This window comes from Aotus nancymaae, unplaced genomic scaffold, assembly GCF_030222135.1.
Source record: "Aotus nancymaae isolate 86718 unplaced genomic scaffold, 86718_ANA_hifiasm-v0.15.2.pri h1tg000019l, whole genome shotgun sequence".
In the NCBI taxonomy this organism is placed as follows: Eukaryota; Metazoa; Chordata; class Mammalia; order Primates; family Aotidae; genus Aotus; species Aotus nancymaae.
This window is the reverse complement of record NW_026988431.1, coordinates 13,891,203-13,911,622: the sequence shown is the minus strand read 5'-3', so window position 1 is coordinate 13,911,622 and position 20,420 is coordinate 13,891,203. Positions and strand designations below refer to the sequence as shown.

Genomic DNA, 20,420 nt, shown 5'->3' with positions numbered 1-20,420 from the left:
ATAGGCACATGTGATCATGCCCAGTTAATTTTTAAATTTTTATAACGAAGGTGTTCTCACTATGTTGCCAATCTGGTCTTGAACTACTAGCCTCAAGCAATTCTCCCACCTGGTATCCTGAAGCGCTGGAATTATTTGTGTGAATCATTGTGTTCAACCTAATTTTCTTAGGTTTAATAATGATATCGTGGGTTTTTAAAAAAATCCTTATCTGAAATAGTTAGGTGTGAAATGATGTAATGATAGGTCATGTTTGGATAGTCCAGGAAGAAAAAAAGTAAAGAAGTGGATAAATAAGATAAACTTGGAAAAAAAAGTTGATAATGATTTAATGTGATTGGATAACTTCATCGAGTTCATTATACTATAATGTCTACTTATGTATGTTTGAAATTTCCCATACTAAACTATTTTTTCTTTAAATTTGCATTCAAACTTTTTCATATTGACAAGAATTTACTTTCTTTCAGGTTTTAAAACATTAGTAAATATACAGTAATAATAAATTTATGTATATATAGTGTTACAAACTTGTAAGGTTTGTTCTCGCCGAGTTTAAAAAGGAAGAAACTGAGGCCAGTACAAAAAGATCCAATGCGAAGTAATTTATTCAGGCTCCCAGACGAGGTTCTGCCACCCAACAGGAGGGGCCGGAGAAGTCGCATGGACTCCTCTCAGGCACGGGGGTTTTATAGGGAGTGGAGGAGTTCAATTGGTTGTGCCCAAGGTGAGTGGGACAAAATGGCGGGGAGTGGGGCCCAGATGGGACAAAATGGTAGGCAGGGAGTGGGGCCCGGATGGGACAAAATGCTATCGGATAGGTCCTAGCAGGGCTTTTTTCCAGGCTCCCGGTGAGGGGGCTGTGTGTCCGAGCTCCTAGTGAGGGAAGGAGGTGTGTGCTTGAGCTCCCAGTGAGGAAGGGGGGTGTGCATCCATGCTCCCGGCAAGGCAACTGGCCTTACAATACTGATGCTTTCAGTTCTATAGAATAGATTCTTAAGAGTAAAATTGCTAGACAAAAGGCTATGCATTGTAATTTTTTAATTTAAAACCTATTTCCATACTGCTTTCCAAAAAGATTGACTTTTGACATTTCCATCAGCAATATATACATTTTTAAATCTCATGCTTACTGACGTTTGGGGTTAATGCTGCCTTTAAAAGCTCATTAATATGATGGATATAAATAGTATAGCTCATTGTTTTCTTAATTGACTTTTTTTTTTTTTTTACTACTAGGGATGTTTACCAAATTTTGAGTTTTTAACAGTTATTTAGATGTGTTTCTTTGTAAACTATATTTTAATATTCTTTAGACTTTTCTATTGGATATTTGTTTTTTGTTACCAAATTATGTGAGTTCTTTCAGTAGTAGCCATGAACATTTTATCTGTTTTTGTGTTTCAAATATGTTTTACCGTCTATAATTTGCCTATCAACTTTGTTTATGGTATATTTTCCCAGGCAATATATCTTAATGTTTATACAGTTAAATACGTCTATCATTTTCTTAATATATTTTTGGTTTCCCATCTTGTTTAAAAAATTCTCTCCAAAGCCTACATTATACATATCGTCACATTTTTCTTCCAGAATAGTATTATTTTTTTCCCATTAAGTATATCCAACAGAAATGTATTAACCAAACTTCTTAAGTGTTTACTGGTTTTATTGGACTTTTCAGGAATTAGCATTTGAATTTATCTTATCTATAATAGTTTTTACTTTTCTGTTTCATTAATTTTAGTTTTAGCCTTAACAATTCCCTTCTTCCATTTACTTTTGATTTTGTTGTTCTTTTATAAAATACCTCGACATGAATAATAAGCTTCTTTTTAAATATATTTACCCACAAGAACGTTTAAGGATAGATACATTCCCCTGAGTATTTTTGCAGTGTATGATATGTTTTGAAATGTTTATTCTTAATAATTTGTATTAAAGCTTTTAATTTCTCCTTAAGCTGAGGATTATCTGAGTGTATTTTTTAATTTCTAAGCAATTCTCGTTTTAAGGTAAACTTTTATTGTCTGTTTCCAATTGTATTAGATTGCAATTATGTCACACAATGTGTAGTAATCTTTCTTTGTTAGTTTTGTTTGTGGTCAAGGAGGGATCCACTTTTGTAATGTTCTTTAAAAGTATAAATTTTTTTCTCTTAAAGAATCTAAGGATTATATGTATGAGTGTATGTACATATAATCAAGTTTATTGATTATCTCCTTTAGTTTTTCTGTGGTTATGCATTTTCTTTTCAGTAAAATCTATTTCTGGAAAAAATTTTATTTTTATTGGCCTTTATTACATCTTTAATATTCCTGCTTCATAATATTTTGTGGTTACATTGTTTGATGCACAAAGATTTATTGTGCATTCAATCACTAATGTACCTGTAAGAATTAAAGAAAGAGGAAAGAAACATGAAAAGCGACTCAACAGTCAAAGACAGGTTTTTTTGGAGAATAAACCTGAGAGGAGCTTCTGGCCGAATTGGGTCAGAGGCACTCTCTCTTACAGACTAAGAATTTTTAAGAGTTCAGGGTGGCAGAGCTTATCACAGGCTCAGAATGTTTCTGTGTCTCTTTGTCTTGCTTATCGGGAAGGGAGGGTTTTGTGTCTGTTCCCATATATCTTCCTGCAGACGCAGGCATACCTCCCCCACCCACACCAAGTCTGCTTTTAGCTTCCCTATCTTAGTGCACCTAAAGGGAAAGGAATGCGCTTATTAGGGCCCACTGTTTCACTGGGGCCCATAGTATAATAAGTTTGGTGGTTACTCAAGAGACTTTTCCCCTTCCTACTGTACCTGAGCTATCTTATCTGTGTTTTACTCTCTGCTGTTTCTGGCTGCTTGTTAGGAGAGAAGTGATTTCCTTGAAATGCTTGAGGTGAGAAAGGGAGCTGGAACTTAAAGTGGCTGTGTTTGGTGTTTGTCCAAGATAACAGTGCTTCTTCTCTGTCAGTATCTTTCTTAATATCTTTAACATTAAATTTAAAATTAACCCATATTATCATTTCAACTATTGCTTGCTTTTAGGTTTTATTTGCTCTGTATTGCTTTTGAAGTGGTATCGTTGTCTGGTGTAAATACCCAGGGTTCCTTATCTCACTCCAATGAGATTAAGGACACAAACACATGTGGGTGGGTTAAGGCGCAGAAAGTTTAATAGGTATAAGAAAGGAGAGAGGATAGCAGCTCTCTCTCTCTCTCTTGTGAGAGAGAGGCATCTGAATGGGAAAAGCCAGCCTGCAGTGGACTGTGACATTTTATAGGCAGGCTTTAGGAGATGTTGTCTGATTTACATAGGGCCACAGATCCGTTGGATCAGGTGTGATGTTTACACTGCACAAGAAGGCTGATTGTCCTACCTTAATCGTATTGTGCAAACGGGCTTTCTACTTGGCCAGAATTATCTTGTCTGCTCCTTACTGTACACGTGGCTGACAAAGAGAAGAAAAGGTGGAGCTGCCATTTTGAACATGCGTATTCCAGGTAGCATATTCCTATTGGCACAACTGCTGGCATTTGCCTGTACAAGCTTCTTCCAACTTGGTGTCTACGTCTGCAGCTCGATTTTACAGACTGCTCTGTTAGAAAAGAAAATGAGTTTGGGGCTGGTTTTCATTCAAATGAAAACTTATACTGAGGACTTCCTGATCCTCAAAATCTGCCTAATTTCTTTTTAACTCCTATATCTCTTTGACTACCCCCTTTTTAAAAAAATTACATTTCAACTTCCTTACCCCCTTTTTTAAAAAATTACATTTCAACTTCCTTAATCACCTTGTGTTTCTTACAGACCATATTTACGCAGGGTTGGTTTTTTTGCACTGAATTTTTTTTAATGCCATTTGTATCTTCACATTAGAAAATTCATCACATTCATAGTTAGATAATAACTGATATAATTGATTTTATTCATTTCATATTATTTTGTTTCCCACCTATTTTACCGTTTTGTCTTTTTCTTCATCCTTGTGCTTATGCACTCTGGTTTTAAAATTCATTTTTTCTTTAATTTTTTTCTTGCTAACTTGGTTTTACTTCATTTATCTATATTCATTTACCAACCATCACCATATTTTTAAAATACTCGTCATCAAATACATATGTATTCTAAAATATGAAAACAAGATGCCAATTATTCCCCTCAACAAAAAAGTCATACTTTCCATCTGCTTTCTCCTTTTATCTCAATAAGATAATACCTATCATGTTTTTACTTCCCACCACACATCCCTCACCAACCAATCTTTAGTTTTTACTGAGGTAGTTTAGTACTTTAGTTATCAGACTGTTTTCAGGTTTTCCCTAGAAATACAATTTTTATTTAGACAGTATTTATCTACTGATTGATTGATCAATCTATAGACCTATATATCCATTCATCCATCCACCCATCTACTTACAGCTGTTTCCTCTTCATTCTTCCTTATCATAGGGGCTTTCTTCTGATTCATTATCGGGTAGGTAGTATTCTTTCTCAGCCCTTATCTTCACACAGGTAAGTGGAATACATTCTTACAACTCCGGAAGCTCTGCAGAAAATACTCTTTCTCTCTAGCAGGTAACGTCTAGGTTGTACTGCAATCCTATCTTTTCAGGTATCTATGTAGCTTCATCAGCTTCCTACTGATGAGAAGTTCAATGACAATCTGATTTCTTTGATTTGGTAAGCAACTTTTTCTTTCCATCTGCATCTGGTAAAATGCTTTCTTTATTCTTAGAAATCAAAGGTTTTATTATACTATGACCATGCTATCCTTTCCCCTCAATCTAGCATGGGATTTCATAAGCCCCTTCAGTCTACAGATCCCAGTCTATCTTTACAACAGGACACTTATTTCTATTCCTTGTGAAATTATTTCCATTTATCTATCAATTTTTTTTCTTCCTCTACAACCCATATTATTTAGATTTTAGGATTCCTAAATTTATTGCCTTTTATAATTTCCCCTTATTATTTCCATTGTTTTGTGTTTTCCCTTTATTTGGAAATCTTTCTTCTGCTTACTCTTCAAGGCAACTAGTTCAGGTCCTAACAGTGATCATTTTCACCTCAAAATGATCTATTAACTTTTTTAGTTCGAACACCAAGTTTCTCAGATTCAAAAACATATATGTATGCATATATTTACATACACACAGGCATTATTCATCTCCTAAAGTGTTCATCAGTCTTCTCTGGCAGTACTTGGCTAAGAACCACCACTGGTAGTATTTAAATTTTCTCAGTGGGATTTGGGTCTAATCTAATTTAATGGTTATAATACCACAGTTGAAAGATGATGCAGCTGTGTCAGCATCTGTAGGTCTCTCAAACTTTAATGTCCCTGTGATTCACCTGGGTTCCAATTCAGTAGGTGTGGAGTGGACCTGACTCTGCATTTTTGTTACGTTTCCAGATAATGCCATTGTTGCCTGGATCAAGGACCATACTATGCATACCAATGTTAGAATCTTCCCATAGAAGAAAGAGAAAGTAAAAATATGGCGATTCTGCACTCTTTTTAATTTTTCATTACTTATATTTATTTCTCTTTTCTTTTTTAGTTTTTCAGATCCCCAAAATACAAAATATCATCTTGTACTTCTTCAGTGAAATGTCAGTTGGAGTTTTCTCTAATGGGATGATAGCTCTTTTCCTTTATGGCTCGATGTAATTTCATCTGAGTTTTACCTTCCTTTTTCTGCTTAAAATCTATGCATACCAAGCTGAGTGGCTTATACAAACAGAAATTTATTTCTCATAGTCCTGGAAGCTGAGAAGTCTAACATCAAGGCACCAGCAGATTCAGCATCTAGTGAGAGCCCACTTCCCATTTCATGGATAACAGGATGTCTTCTCACTGTTCTTCCACATGGTAGAAGAGGTGAGGGATTTGTGTTAGTCCATTTTCATGCTACTGATAAAGACATACCCGAGACTGGTCAATTTACAAAAGGAAGACGTTTATTGGACTTACAATTCCATGTGGCTAGGGAAGCCTCACAATCATGGCAGAAAGTGAAAGGCACATCTCACATGGCAGCAGACAAGAGACAAAGCTTGTGCAGGGAGACTCCTGTTTTTAAAACCATCAGATCTCATAAGACTTATTCACTACCATGAGAACAGCACAGGAAAGACCTGCCTCCATGATTCTATTACCTCCAACTGGGTCCCTCCCACAACATATGGGAATTCAAGATAAAATTTGGGTGGAGACATAGCCAAACCATATCAGGATTTATCTGGGGTCTTTTTTTGATATGGGAATTAATTTCCTTTATAAAACCTCTGCTTTCATCACCCAATTACCTTCCAAATTCTCATATCCTAATACTATCACCTTGGGGGTTAAGATTTCAACCTATGAATTTTGGGGAGACACAGACATTTAGATCACAGCAGTTGGTTTGCTGGATTAATAATATTTAACATACATAGAATCATATCATACATATTGTTTTGCCATTTATATTACTAATTAATTTGGTTGTAGAGTATATGATTTCAAAACTTTGACATTTGTTCATATTTATTTTTTGGTTCAGAATATAATTTATCTTACTGCATGTTTCATGTACTCTTGAAAGGAATGTGTATTCTGCAGTTGTTAGAATAGTGTTTTATAAGCATCAATCAGATCAAGTTGATTGATAGACTCATTTAAATTGTCTATGATAATTTGTACTGACATTTTGTCTACTTGTTCTATTAATTACTGAGAGAAGTATTACAATGTCTAGCTTTGGGGATTTATCTACTTTTCCCTTTAGTTTTATTCATTTTTGCTTCTTGTATTTTAAAATATTGTTATGAGGTGTGTTCACTTTAGGATTGTTAGTTATTCTTGGTGAATTGACCCTTTGTGGTTATAAAATGACTCTCTTTATGTCTGGTAATACTCCTTGTCTTGAAGTCAATTTTGTCTGACATTCAGGTAGCACACTAGCTTTCTTTTGCTTTGTGTTTGCATGATGTACCTGTTTCTATACTTTCACATTCAACCTGTTTTTGTCAATATATTTATAGTGGCTCTCTTGTAGGCAGCAAATAGTTGGGTTTTGCTTTCTTATGTAGTCTGATAAACTCTGAATTTAAATTATTGACATAATAAGATTAAGTCTATTATAATGTTATTTGCGATCTATTTGCTCTTTGTTTCTTTGTTGTTCCTTTTCTGTCTTCTTTTAGGTTAATAAAAATTTTAATATCCCAAATTATCTTCTGTATTGGCTGTTTAGCTAGTGTAGTTTTGGGAAGGTTATTGTTTCCTCTGTGGATTACAATGTATATTCCTAATTAATCACAGTCTTCTTGAATTCATATTATGTCACTTTACATAAAAACTGGTAAAATTCAATTTTCACTGCCCATATTCTTTGTAATATTATACTATATATTCTACTCCTACACATTAAAAACCTCCTAATGTATTGCTTTTACTTTTGTTTTAGTCTATGGATTAAGGATTTTTTTTAAATAAATAAAAGATAATGTTTTATATTTACCTATCTGTATAATATATCTAGTATTCTACATGCCTTCCTGTATATCTGAATTCCCATCTGGTATCAATTTTCACAGTGTGAAGACATTTCTTTAGCATTTCTTTACAGTGGCAATTTCTGTTGGCAACAAATTCTCTCAGCTTCCTTTTTCTGAAAATATTTTGCTTTCATTTTCAAAAGATATTTTTGCTGGATCTAGATTTCTAGGTGAGACTTCCACTTGCTTCCATGAAGGAATAAGATAGTCTAGAATTACCTCTTGCTGTCAATTAGAAAGTAAAATTTTACTGGTGGGTGTATTAGTCTGTGCTCACATTGCTAGAAGGAAATACCTGAGACTGGGTAATCTATAAAAAACAGAGGTTCAATTGGCTCATGGTTCTGTAGATGGTATAGGAAGTAGATGTGAGCATATGATTGGTTTCTTGGGAGGCCTCAGGAAACTTAACAATCATGGCAGAAGACGAAAGGGGAGAGCAGGCATGGCCCAAGGCCAGAGCAGAAACAAAAGGGAATGAGCTAAGCCAAGTGCTGCACTTTTAAATAGCCAGATCTTACAAGTACTCCCTTACTATCATGAGGACAGCACCAAGGGGATGGTGCTAACCCATTCATAAGTTTGCCCCCATGATCCAGTCACTTCTCACCAGGACTCACCTCCAACATTGTGGATTACAATTCAATGTGGGTGGGAACACACATCCACCCTATATCATTCCACCCCTACCTCCTTCCAAATCTCATGTGCTTCTCACATTGCAACATACTACCATGCCTTCCCAACAGTCTCCCAAAGTCTTAACTCACTGCAGCATTAACTCAAAAGTCTGAAGTGCAAAGTCACATCCGAGACAAAGCAAATCCCTGCCACCCATGAGCCTGTAAAAGTAAAAACAAGTTATTTACTTCCAAGGTATTGTATTAGTTCATTTTCATGCTTCTATAAAGAACTGCCTGAGACCAGGTAATTTATAAAGAAAAGAGGTATAATTAACTCACAGTTCAGGATGGCTGGGTAGGCCTCTGGAAATTTGCAATCATGGCAGAAGGCAAAGGGGAAGCAAGGCACCTTCTTCAGAAGGCAACAGAAAGAAGTGCCAAGCAGCAGGGGAAGAGTCCCTTATAAAACCATTAGATGTCATGAGAACTCACTCATTCTCGTACAGCTATAAAGAAAATACCTGAGACTAGGTAATTTCTAAAGAAAAGAGGCTTAATTGGCTCACAATTCTATAGGCAGTACTGGAAGCATGATGCTGGCATCTGCTCAGCTTCTAGGGAGGCTTCAGGAAACCTACAATCATGGTGGAAGGCAAAGGAAGAGCAGGTATGTCACATGGCCAGAGCAGGAACAAGAGAGAGCAAGCAAGGTGCCACATACTTTTAAACAACCAGATTTTATTAAAACTCACTTACTATTGTGAGGACAGCACCAAGGGAATGGCGCTAAAGCAGTCGTAAGAAATCGACCCCATGATCCAATCACCTCTCTCCAGGACCCACCTCCAACATTGGGGATTATAATTCAACATGAGATTTCAATGGAGACACATGTAAACCCTATCAATGGGCAATAAGTAGCACAGGACTCTGACCTCCGAGAAACTGATAACACATGAGGTGAGTCCTGTCATTGCTGTGACTTTCTGAGTGGAAATTATTCCCAGATTTGGGCACAGGGAAGGCAGACCAAGAAAAAAGTCCAGCAGTCTCAAGGAATTGAGAAAACACAGACTAGAAGCCAATACAGCTACACTTTTCAGAGTTCAGAGAAAGAGCTACACAGAGAGAAGTTTTCATAGTCTGAACGGGATCTCCTTCCTCCAAAGTTCAAATCCTTCCAATTTCTGTTACTTTGGTTGCCTTTAAACAGGTGTTTTGAATATTTTCCCCAGAATTTATAATTGTTTGCAGGAGGATGAGTCCAATACTCCTTTATTAATACAAGTCAGAATTACTATACTTGTTTTTTAACTACAGTGTCTCAGATTTTTTTCTTTTTTCTTTTTTTTTTGAGATGGAGTCTAGCCCTGTTGCCCTTCTCAGCTCACTGCAACCTCCTCCTCTTGGGTTTAAGCTATTCTCCTGCCTCAGCCTCCCAAGTAGTTGTGATTACAGATGCCCACCACCATTCCCAGCTAATTTTTGCATCTTCAGTAGAGACGACGTTTCAACATATTGGCCAGGCTGGTCTTGAACTCTTGACCTCATGATCCACCCACCTTGGCCTCCCAAAGTACTGAGATTACAGGCATGAGCCACCGTGCCCAACCTCAGAGACCTTTTTCATTAATGTTGACTATCACAACTCATTCTTTAGTACCTGCATAATGTTTTATAACACAAACATTATATGATCTATTTAACCATTTTTTCAAGAAAGATGATTATTTATAAAATTTTACTATTAGAAATGCGATAATAAATATTAAATAAATATACCGTAAATGTCTTTTACTTTTCTAATAGTTTTGTACATTTGACTCTCAGAAATTAAATTGCTGTACAGAAGGGTCTAAACATTTAAAATTTGTATAGATATTTACAAATAGCATTTACCAAATTCAATGTTACAAAATATATTGTCCTGTTTCATTTACTCTTCAACATTAAGCTTAGAATCAACTTATCAAACTCAGTTTTTAAATGCTACTAGAATTAAATTAAGAAAAGTATTTTCTTACTTTATGTATATGCTTTAGATTTATTTGAATTTTATATTTTTAGCTTATTTGAATTTTTGTTGGTAGTGATGTTGGTAGTTGATCCTGTTGTTAATACATTTGACTTTATATTTCTAGCATAAATTGATAAAACATGTAGGAAAAATTTGAAAAGCACAAAAGAAAAAATTTTATTTTATTTTTAAATCTTAGGACATATTATTTCAATCCTTTTTGTATGCACAATTCTTTGTTTTAAATAATTTGATCATATTTTATAGAAATATACTTTTCTATTTAACAAAAATTGAGAAGCATTTTCTTTCTTATTAAGCATCCATATTCTTTTCAGTTTTATTCACTTTAAATGCCTGTGCAGTGATTTTGTACTTCTAGCTTTCTAGAAGTAGAATTGTTAGGGAAGCAGGAACTTAGGAGAGCTAGAATAAGGTCATTTTAAGTTCAGTTTCATCTTGAGACAAATCAGGCACATTCCTTTAGTCACAACCCATGGTCATAAGATGTTTATAGTTGAGAAAATAGCCTAAGGATACCTACAAGGAAACACTCTTATATCAACAAAATCCAGATATCCAAATACCCATAACAGTATGTGTTTTTTATATAATTGAGGTTATGTTTTGATGTACTCACACAGTACAGTGTCAAGAATAGGTTTTTTAAAAATCAATAGAACAAATTCATTGTTCTATTGATTGCATTGAGACTCCTTTTTCTGGTAACAGAATTATCTGGTCAAAGATACATATTTAATAAATATAGCTGAAATGCTTTCCAAAATGTTTTGATACATTGCATTCACATTATTAAGGGTCTGCTTCTTTATAGCCATGGAAATACTTTTTTAAAAAATCTCTGCTAATTTCATGGACAAAATAAATGGCTTCTCATTTTTTCAATTTAGTTATTGAGCTAAATTTAATTTCTATTTAATTAAATAGAACTAATTTCAATTTAAGTCTTGAGCTAAATTTAAATTTTTAATTTAGTTACTAACTCACTAATGACAAAATTGGACATTGTTTTACAGGTTTATTAATCAATTAATTTTCTTCTATTGAATATTATTAGTGTCTTTCATTTCCTTTTGGTCCTAGCCACCACTATTCCCATCTACCAACATCCTGATAACTGTTCCTAAATCAGTAATGACTTTCTGAAATTATTTAGACTTTTTTAATTTCTACAATTATTCTGGTTATCTATCAATGTCTATCTAATAGCTTTACCTTTCATTTTATTGACTTCCTCACTTCCATGGACTTCTACCTCCACTTCATTGTTTTCAGTCTCTCCTACCTCAGCCATCATTACAAATAGTCTGAAGACTTAAATTTCCAATACCTCTCTGACCTTTTCTAACTATCCCAGCTCTCCTACTTCATTATTACTGTAATATATAGTCTTTACCTAATTGCCAAGTTAAGAAATATCAACCTCTCTCTGTCAAAAGCTATATATAATTTGTCTATAAAATGCCTCTTCAGAGCCACCTCAATGTCATGAAATATTTTGATAATCATCCTTCAGATTAGACCTTTATCTCTTGTGATATATATATGTGTGTGTGTATATATATATATATAATATTGATTGTGTGTCTCTGTGCACATTTGTGTGTATAAATTTTTAAAACAAACAGCTCAATTTGCCAATCCTCCTTCTCTCTGACAAAACTTTGCTTAATGAGCACTGATGATAATTGGCACCATTAGAAAGTCAAGGTCTTTTGCCTCAAGTGAGCCTTCAGTGCTTCTCAGAAATTCTGTGTATTTCCTCTGGTTACTTTCTTTCTCTTACTCTAATTCTCAGCAATTACTAACAGAATCTTTATTTTCTCTAAACTACCAAAATCACTTTCAGAACACGATCTCAATCATTACTTCATAGTAAACAGTAGCCAAACCTTCTTAAGCCTCCCACAACTCTTATTTGATTTTTCATTTTTTCTTCTTTCTTCCCTGACACAATTAGTAAAGAATTGTTTCTCCTAACTAAATGGAAAATGGCTTCTATCTTTGCATTTATGCTCTCCTGCTCTACCGATCACTGTAGTTCTCATGTGTCTTCTCCCATGATCAAATTTCTTGTCAGCATTTTATTTTACTTAAGCTACTCTATATTAAGGAGAGACAGAGGAAAGAGAGTGAGAAGGAAGGAAAGAAGAAAACAGGGGTGTTAGAGAAGGTGAGAGGAAAAAGAAACTTCATTTGGGATGATGCTAGTTAGTATGCCTGGCAGATAAGGGGTTATGATAAATATTTATGAAATAAATATTGAAGAGCATTATGTTTCAGTGTGTTAAACCTTGATTTATGAGCTTCATGATGTCAAAGCAGAAAATAATATTATCTTTCAAGAACTGTAAATATGAATCCAAATAATGCCTTAAAGGACACACTTGACACAACTCATCCACCTGTTTTGTTTTGTTTCTGTTTGTGTTTTTTTACAGCAAAGATCAGAGACAAACAACAAAGTGGAATGCACATACATGTTTCCTAATAATATACTGCAGTGAAAAAAGAAGTTTATCTCTTTCAGCAGAGGTAGAAAATTTACAAAGAAACAGATAGCTCCCTTAGTTGAGTTCCAAAGAATTCCAATATATAAATTTGTTTTACTTTCTTGTTATCTTAAAAACATACAGTTAATATTTCATTTTGTTCCAATTTCATTGGGTTGGTTTTGTTTTAATTTTTTTTTTTTTAGAAACATGGGTCTCACTATGTTACCCAGGTTTGTCTCAAGCTCATGAATTTAAACAATCCTTGCCCTTCAGTTTCCCAAAGTACTGGGCTTACAGGCATGAGCTGCTGCACCCAGCCCACGGGGTTACCCTATAAAGCAAATTTTGTATTTCACAATTCTAAAAATCTTGCACCATGTTACTACTTTAAGGGTAGTGATTTGCATTTAAAAAATTGTCATTAGTGCACATCAAAATAGCATTTCTTCTGTTAACCTTGTCCAATTACTTGGTTGTATCTACTACTTATAAACTTCCCAAATGTGATGATTAATACTGAGTGAGTGTCAAATTTATTGGATTGAAGGATGCAAAGTACTGATCCTGTGTGTGTCTGTGAGTGTGTTGCCAAAGGAGATTACCATTTGAGTCAGTGGGCCAGAGAAGGTAGATTCACCCTTATTCTATGTGGGCACCATCTAATCAGTTACTGGCAAAGCTAGAGTATAAAGCAGGCAAAAAAAAAAAAAAAAGTAAAAAGACTAGGCTAGCTTAGCCTCCCAGCCTACATTTTGCTCCTGCACTAGATGCTTCCTTCTCTTGAACATCAGACTCCAAGTTCTTCAGTTTTGGGACTCAGAATGGCTTTTGCTCCTCAGCTTGCAGAAAGCCTATTGTGGGATCTTGTGATCATGTGAGTTAATACTTAATAAACTCCCCTTTATATATGTATATATGTATATATCCTATTATATATGTATATATCCTATTAGTTCTGTTCCTACAGAGAACCTTGACTAATACAGATTTAGGTACCAGGAATGGTTATACAGGAACAGAATATTAAGGATGGAGTTCTTTCATTGACTTTGGGGTTTCTAGAGTTGGCTATTTAATATAATTAGACCTGAAAATACTAAGGGCTCTACTTCTAATAGTATGGAGAACACTGATAATCTTTGGCGTGAACTGTTTAGAGAATTATGCAAAATAAATGCATTTGACATTCCTGATTCACAGCTCATGAGAGGCAAGGAGTTTAGTGACTCTATACATAATACCTTTAACCGTATGTGGAGAACCAAGGAACACAATGAAGTTGGTTGGTTGTTTCTAAGTTCAGTGGACAAAGTCATAAAATGATGAACTCAGGGATTCTGTCTCCCAGCTTCAGAAACAGATACTGAGTCTCAAATCTGCTAAGATTGCCCTCAACGAGAGTCTTATCTCCTGCAAAGAAAGAGCTAAAATTGTGGAAAAACAGACAGAAGTACTTATTATGTGAGTGGCTGACCTGCAATGAAAGGTGCATGCACAGTCTCTCCAGGTGTCTACTGTTAAAGTGACGGCATTAAGTGAATAAGAATGGAACCCTGTAACTTGGAATGGGGGTGTGTGGGAGGACCCTGATAAAGCTGAAGACACTGAGGTTGTAAAATCTGATTAATCTTTTTGGCCAGAAGAAACAGCTTCCCCATCTCCAGTAGTGACATCCCCGACCCATGCTGCCATCAGCTTTTCCACCTTTGTTTGAGAAGACAAACACTGCACTGCATGAGGCAAGAGTGATGGCCTCCCCTGAGGCAGTTGCCAGGCAAGAGAATGTTGATTCTCCTTGAGAGTCACTCCCAACACCCCTGTCTGCTTTGAGACCTATAACTAAAGCCCCGTTGGGGCCCTAGAGTTGAGGTTGAGAGTGTGACCCATGAGAAGCTATGCTACACTCAAAAAGAACTACTTGAGTTTTCTAATTTATATAAACAGAAATCTGGAGAACAGGCATGGGGATGGATATTAAAGGTGTGGGATAATGGTGGAAGAATCATAGAGTTGGATCAGGCTGAATTTATTTAATTGGGCCCACTAAGTAAAGACACTGCATTTAATGTTGTGGCTTGGGGAGTTAAAAAAATGTTCTAATGGCTTATTTGCTTGCTTAGCTGAAATATGGATTTAAAATGGCCCACCTTGAGTGAGCTGGAAATGCCTGATCTCCCTTGGTTTAATGTAGAGAAGAGATCCAAAGGCTTAGGGAGATTGAGATGATGGAGTGGATTAGTCACTTTACACCTACTCATCCCAGCTGGGAGGGTCCAGAAGCTATATCCTTGAGCAGTACCTTGCAAAATATATTTGTAAGGGCAGCACCAGCATCTTTTAAGAGCTCTGTAATGACTCTTTGCTGTATGTCAGATCTAACAGTGGGAACCACCATCACTCAACTACAAAATTTAAATACTATGAGAATAATTGAATTCCAACATACCAGGGGCCAAGTGGCGGCACTCAGCCATCAAAAACAAGGTGGGTGTTGCTACCGTATGGACAGCAGAGGCAAAGCAGCAATCAGAATGGTCTGACTTACGTAGAGATCTGGCATTGGATAATTAACTATGGTGTTTCTATAGATAAAATTGATAGGAAGCCTACTGCAATCCTACTTAATTTATATAAGCAGAAAACTTCTAGGTCAAATGGATAAAAGACCAATTTGAATTTTGAAAACAAAGACTCATGGCCCCTCAATCAATTTTCAGACTTGAGCCAGTTTACAGTCCCAGAACCCCTTGAATGAAGGAGAGGCCAGGTTCCACTGAGGAAGGACACCACTACATTACCAACAATTTATGCTGTTAATCTTTCTTGCATCCTTCCCCAAGGAGACCTCCAGCCTTTTATCGGGTTAACTGTGCACTGGGGAAAGGGAAGTGATCAGACATTTTGGGGACTACTGGACACTGATCCAGAGCTGATCTTGATTCCAGGGGACCCAAAATGTTATTGTGGTCCTCCAGTTAAAGTAGGGGCTTAAGGAGGTCAAGTAATTAATGGAGTTTTAGCTCAGGTCTTATTTACAGTGAGTCCAGTGGGGCCCAGACTTATATTGTGGTCATTTCCTTAGGGCCAGAATACATAATTGGCATATTTGGAACATAATGAAGCTATTGGTTGTTTCTAAGTTTAGTGGACATGATAAAAGAAAATGACAAATGCAGGGATTCTGTCTCTTGGCTTCAGAAACAGATACTGGGTCTCAAATCTGCTAAGATTGTCCTGAATGAGAGTTTTATCTCCTGTAAAGAAAGAGCTAAAATTGTGGAAAAACCAACACAAGCTCTTATCATGTGAGTGGCTGCACTACCAACTTAGACGTTCTTAGCAGCTGGAAGAAACCTCACATTGGCTCCCTGACTAGTAGGGTGAGGGCTATTCTGGTGGAAAATAGAAGCCATTAGAGCTACCTTTATCTAGAAAAATTGCAAATCAAAAACAATATTGCATCCCTGGAGAGATTGCATAGATTAGTACCACCATCAAGGACTTGAAAGATGCAGGGGTTGTGATGTCCACCACTTCCCAATTCAGTTCTCCCACTTGGCCTGTGCAGAAGACAGATGATCTTGGAGAATGGCTGTGGATTATTGTAAGCTTAACCAAGTGGTGACTCCAATTGCAGGTGCTGTATCAGATGTGGTTTCATTGCTTGAGCAAATTAACATATCTCCTGGTACCTGGTATGCAGCCACTGACTTGGAAAATGCCTTTTTCTCCATTCCTATCCATAAGCCCCACCAGAAGCAATTTGCTTTCAGCTGTGAAGGCCAACAGTGTACATTTACTGTCCTACCTTAGGGATATATCAACTCTCTGGCTCTGTGTCATAATCTTATTCGGAGAGACCTTGATTGCTTTTCACCTCTGCAAGATATCACACTGGTACATTACACTGATGACATCATGCTGATTGGATCCGGTGAGCAAGAAGTAGCAAACACACTGGACTTATTGGTGAGAAATTTGCATGCCAGAGGATGGCAAATAAATCTGACTGACATTCCGGGATCTTCTACCTCAGTAAAATTTCTAGGGGTCCAGTGGTGTGGGGGCTTATCCAGATATTCCTTCTAAGGTGAAGGACAACTTGTTACATTTGGCCCCTCCTACAACCAAGAAAGAGGAACAACACCTAGTGGGCCTATTTGGATTTTGGAGGCAACACATTCCTCATTTGGGTGTATCACCCCAGGTTGTTTATCAAGTGACCCAAAAGGCTGCCAGTTTTGGGTGTGTTCCAGAACAGGAGAAGGCTCTGCAACAGGTCCAGGCTGCTGTGCAAGCTGTTCAGCCACTTGAACCATACAACCCAGCAGATCCAATGGTGCTTGAGGTGTCAGTGGCAGATAGGGATTCTGTTTGGAGGTTTTGGCAGGCCTCCATAGATGAATCACAGTAAAGGCCTCTAGGGTTTTGAAGCAAGGCCCTGCCATCTTCTGCAGATAACTACTCTCCTTCTGAGGGACAACTCTTGGCCTGTTAACTGGGCTTTAGTGAAAACTGAACGCTTGATTATGGGTCATCAAGTCACCATGCAACCTGAACTGCCTATCATGAACAGGGTGCTTTCTGGCCCATCTAGCCATAAAGTGAGTTATCCACAGCAGCATTCCATCATCAAATGGAAGTGGTATATATGTGATTGGTCTCAAGCAGGTCCTGAAAGCACAAGTAAGTTACATGAGGAGGTGGCTCAAATGTCTATGGCCTCCACTCCTGCCACCCTACCTTTTCTCCCTAAGCCTACACCAATGGCCTTATAGTGACATCCCTATGATCCATTGACAGAGGAAGAAAGACTCAGGCCTGGTCCACAGGTGGTTCTTCACGATATGCAGGCACCACCCAAAAGTGGACAGCAGCAGCACTACAGCCCCTTTCTAGGACATTCCTGAAGGACAGCAGTGAAGGGAAATTTCCCAGTGGCCAGAACTTTGAGCAGTGCACATGGTTGTGCACTTTGTGTGGAAGGAGAAATGGCCAGATGTGCAATTATATACTGCTTCACAGGTTGTAGCCAATGGTTTGGCTGGATGGTCAGGAACTTGGAAGAAGCATGATTGGTAAATTAATTACAAAGAAATTTGGAGAAGAGGTATTTGGATGGACCTCTCTGAATGGTCAAAAACTGTGAAGATATTTGTATCGCATGTTAGTGGTCCCAATGGGTGACCTCAGCAGAAGAGGATTTTAATAATCAAGTGGATAGGACAACCAGTTTTGTGGACACCACTCAGCCTCCTTCCCCAGTCACCCCTGTCATTGCCCAATTGGCCCATGAACAAAGTGGCCATGATGGCAGGGATGGAGGTTAGGCATGGGCTCAGCAACATAGACTTCCACTCACCAAGACTGACCTGGCTATGGCCACTGCTGAGTGTCCAATTTGCCAGCAGCAGAGACCAACACTGAGCCATCGATATGGCACCATTCCTCGGGTGATCAGCCAGCTACCTGGTGGCAGGTTGATTGTATTGAACCTCTTCCATCATGGAAAGGGCAGAGGTTTATCCTGACTGGAATAGATACTTACTCCAGAGATGGGTTTTCCTATCCTGCACACAATGCTGCTGCCAAGACTACCATCCATGGACATGTGGAATGCCTTATCCACCATCAAGGTATTCCATATAGCATTGCCTCTGACCAAGGCTCTCACTTTAGGGCTAAATAAGTGCAGCAGTGGGCTCATGTTCATGAAATTCACTGGTCTTACCATGTTCTCCATCATCCTGAAGCAGTTGGATTGATAGAATGGTGAAATGGCCTTTGGAAGTCACAATTACAATGCCAACTTGGTGACAATTACTTAGAGGGCTGAGGCAAAGTTCTCCAGAAGGTCATGTGTGTTCTGAATCAACATCCAATATATGGTACTATTTCTCTTATAGCCAGGATTCATGGGTCCAGGAATCAAGGGGTGGAAGTGGAAGTGGCACCACTCAACATTCCCTCTGATAATCCACTAGCAAAATTTTTGCTTCCTGTTTCCAAGACACTATGCTCTTCTGTCCTAGAGGTCTTAATTCCAGAGGGAGGAATGCTGCCTCCAGGAGACACAACAGTAATTCCATTAAACTGGAAGTAAAGATCGCTGCCTGAACACTATAAGCTCCTGCTACCTTTAAGTCAACAGGCTAAGAAGAAAGTTATTTCTTTCTTTCTGGGGTAATTGACCTGGACTATCAAGATAAAATCAGTCTACAACTCTACAATGGAGGAAGAGTATGAATGGTATACAGGAGATCCATTAGGGCATCTCTTAGTATTATCATGCTGCATGATTAAGGTAAATGGGAATCTACAACAGCCCAATTCAGGCAGGGCTACAAATGACCCAGAACCTTCAGGAATGAAGGTTTGGGTCACTCCACCAGGAGTCAAACCATGACCTGCTGAGGTGCTTGCTGAAGGCAAAGGGGATACAGAATGGGTAATAGAAGAAGGTAGTCATCAATACCAGCTACAACCACGTGACCAGCTACAGAAATGAGGACTGTAATTGTCATGAGTATTTACTCCTCCTTTTGTTAAAAACATGTTTGTGCATGTATACACTTTACTAAGAAAATATCTTTATTTTATTTCCTTTTTTCTTTATCATGTAACATAAGATTATTGACTTCATTTCAGCATTTGAGTATTGTTAACTTTATGTAATAGCATTTGGGTTGGGGACTGGTGTGTTTCCAGTTGTATGAAGGATAGTTGTGCTATGTTAGGCATAATTATGACATTATAACCTTTGTTGAAAGATTATGTATGATCTCAGAAGATGTATATGGGTTCAAGTTGACAAGGGGTGGACTTGGGATAATTAATGCGAAGTGTCAACTTGATTGGATTGAAGGATGCAAAGTATTGATTCTGAGTGTGTCTATGAAGGTGTACCCAAAGAGGATTAACATTTGAGTCAGTGGGCTGGGGAATATAGACCCACCCTTAATCTGTGTAGGTGTATCTAATCAGCTGCCAGCACAGCTAGAATATAAAGCAGGCAGGAAAACGTGAAAAGACTGGACTGGCCTAGCTCCCAACCTACATCTTTGTCCCATGCTGGATGCTTCCTGTCCTCAAACATTGGACTCTAAGTTCTTCAGTTTTAGAACTCTGACTGGTTTTACTTGCTTCTCAGCTTGCAGATGGCCTATTGTGGAACCTTGTGATCATGTAAGTTAATACTTAATAAACTCCCCTTTATATATACATAGCAAGAGGAATAGAACTAATAGGATATATAGATATATATATATATATAACCCATAGCATAACTATGTTATGCCTAACATATATTCCTAACATAGCACAAATATCCTTCTATTAGTTGGAGATATATATATTCCTATTAGTTCTGTCCCTCTAAAGAACTCTAACTCATATACCAAATTTTAGGCTGGGTACAGTGGCTCACACCTGTACTCCTAGCACTTTGGGAGGCCAAGGCAGGTGGATTGCTTGAGTCTAGGAGTTCGAGACCAGTCTGGGCAACATAACAAAATCCCTTCTCTATAAGTATAAAAAGATTAAAAGTTCCCAAATTATTTTTGTGTTCAAAGTGAAAAAAATTTAGATTAATTTTAATAGTAGAAACAGAACTATAAACTCATCCTATGTATGGATTCTTATAATACTCAGACTACTTTTAGAGTAGATGCCTTAAATTTCCAATATACACTAAGACCTGAAATTTATTATTTCATACACCAGATGTCAC

The 20,420-nt window shown here is 37.2% G+C and overlaps 1 pseudogene; it reads left to right on the top strand.

Annotated features, from left to right (window-relative positions):
- The first annotated feature begins 9,113 nt into the window (after positions 1-9,113).
- LOC135275909 (uncharacterized) lies at positions 9,114-18,794 on the top strand (annotated as a pseudogene).
- The last annotated feature ends 1,626 nt before the right edge of the window (positions 18,795-20,420 follow it).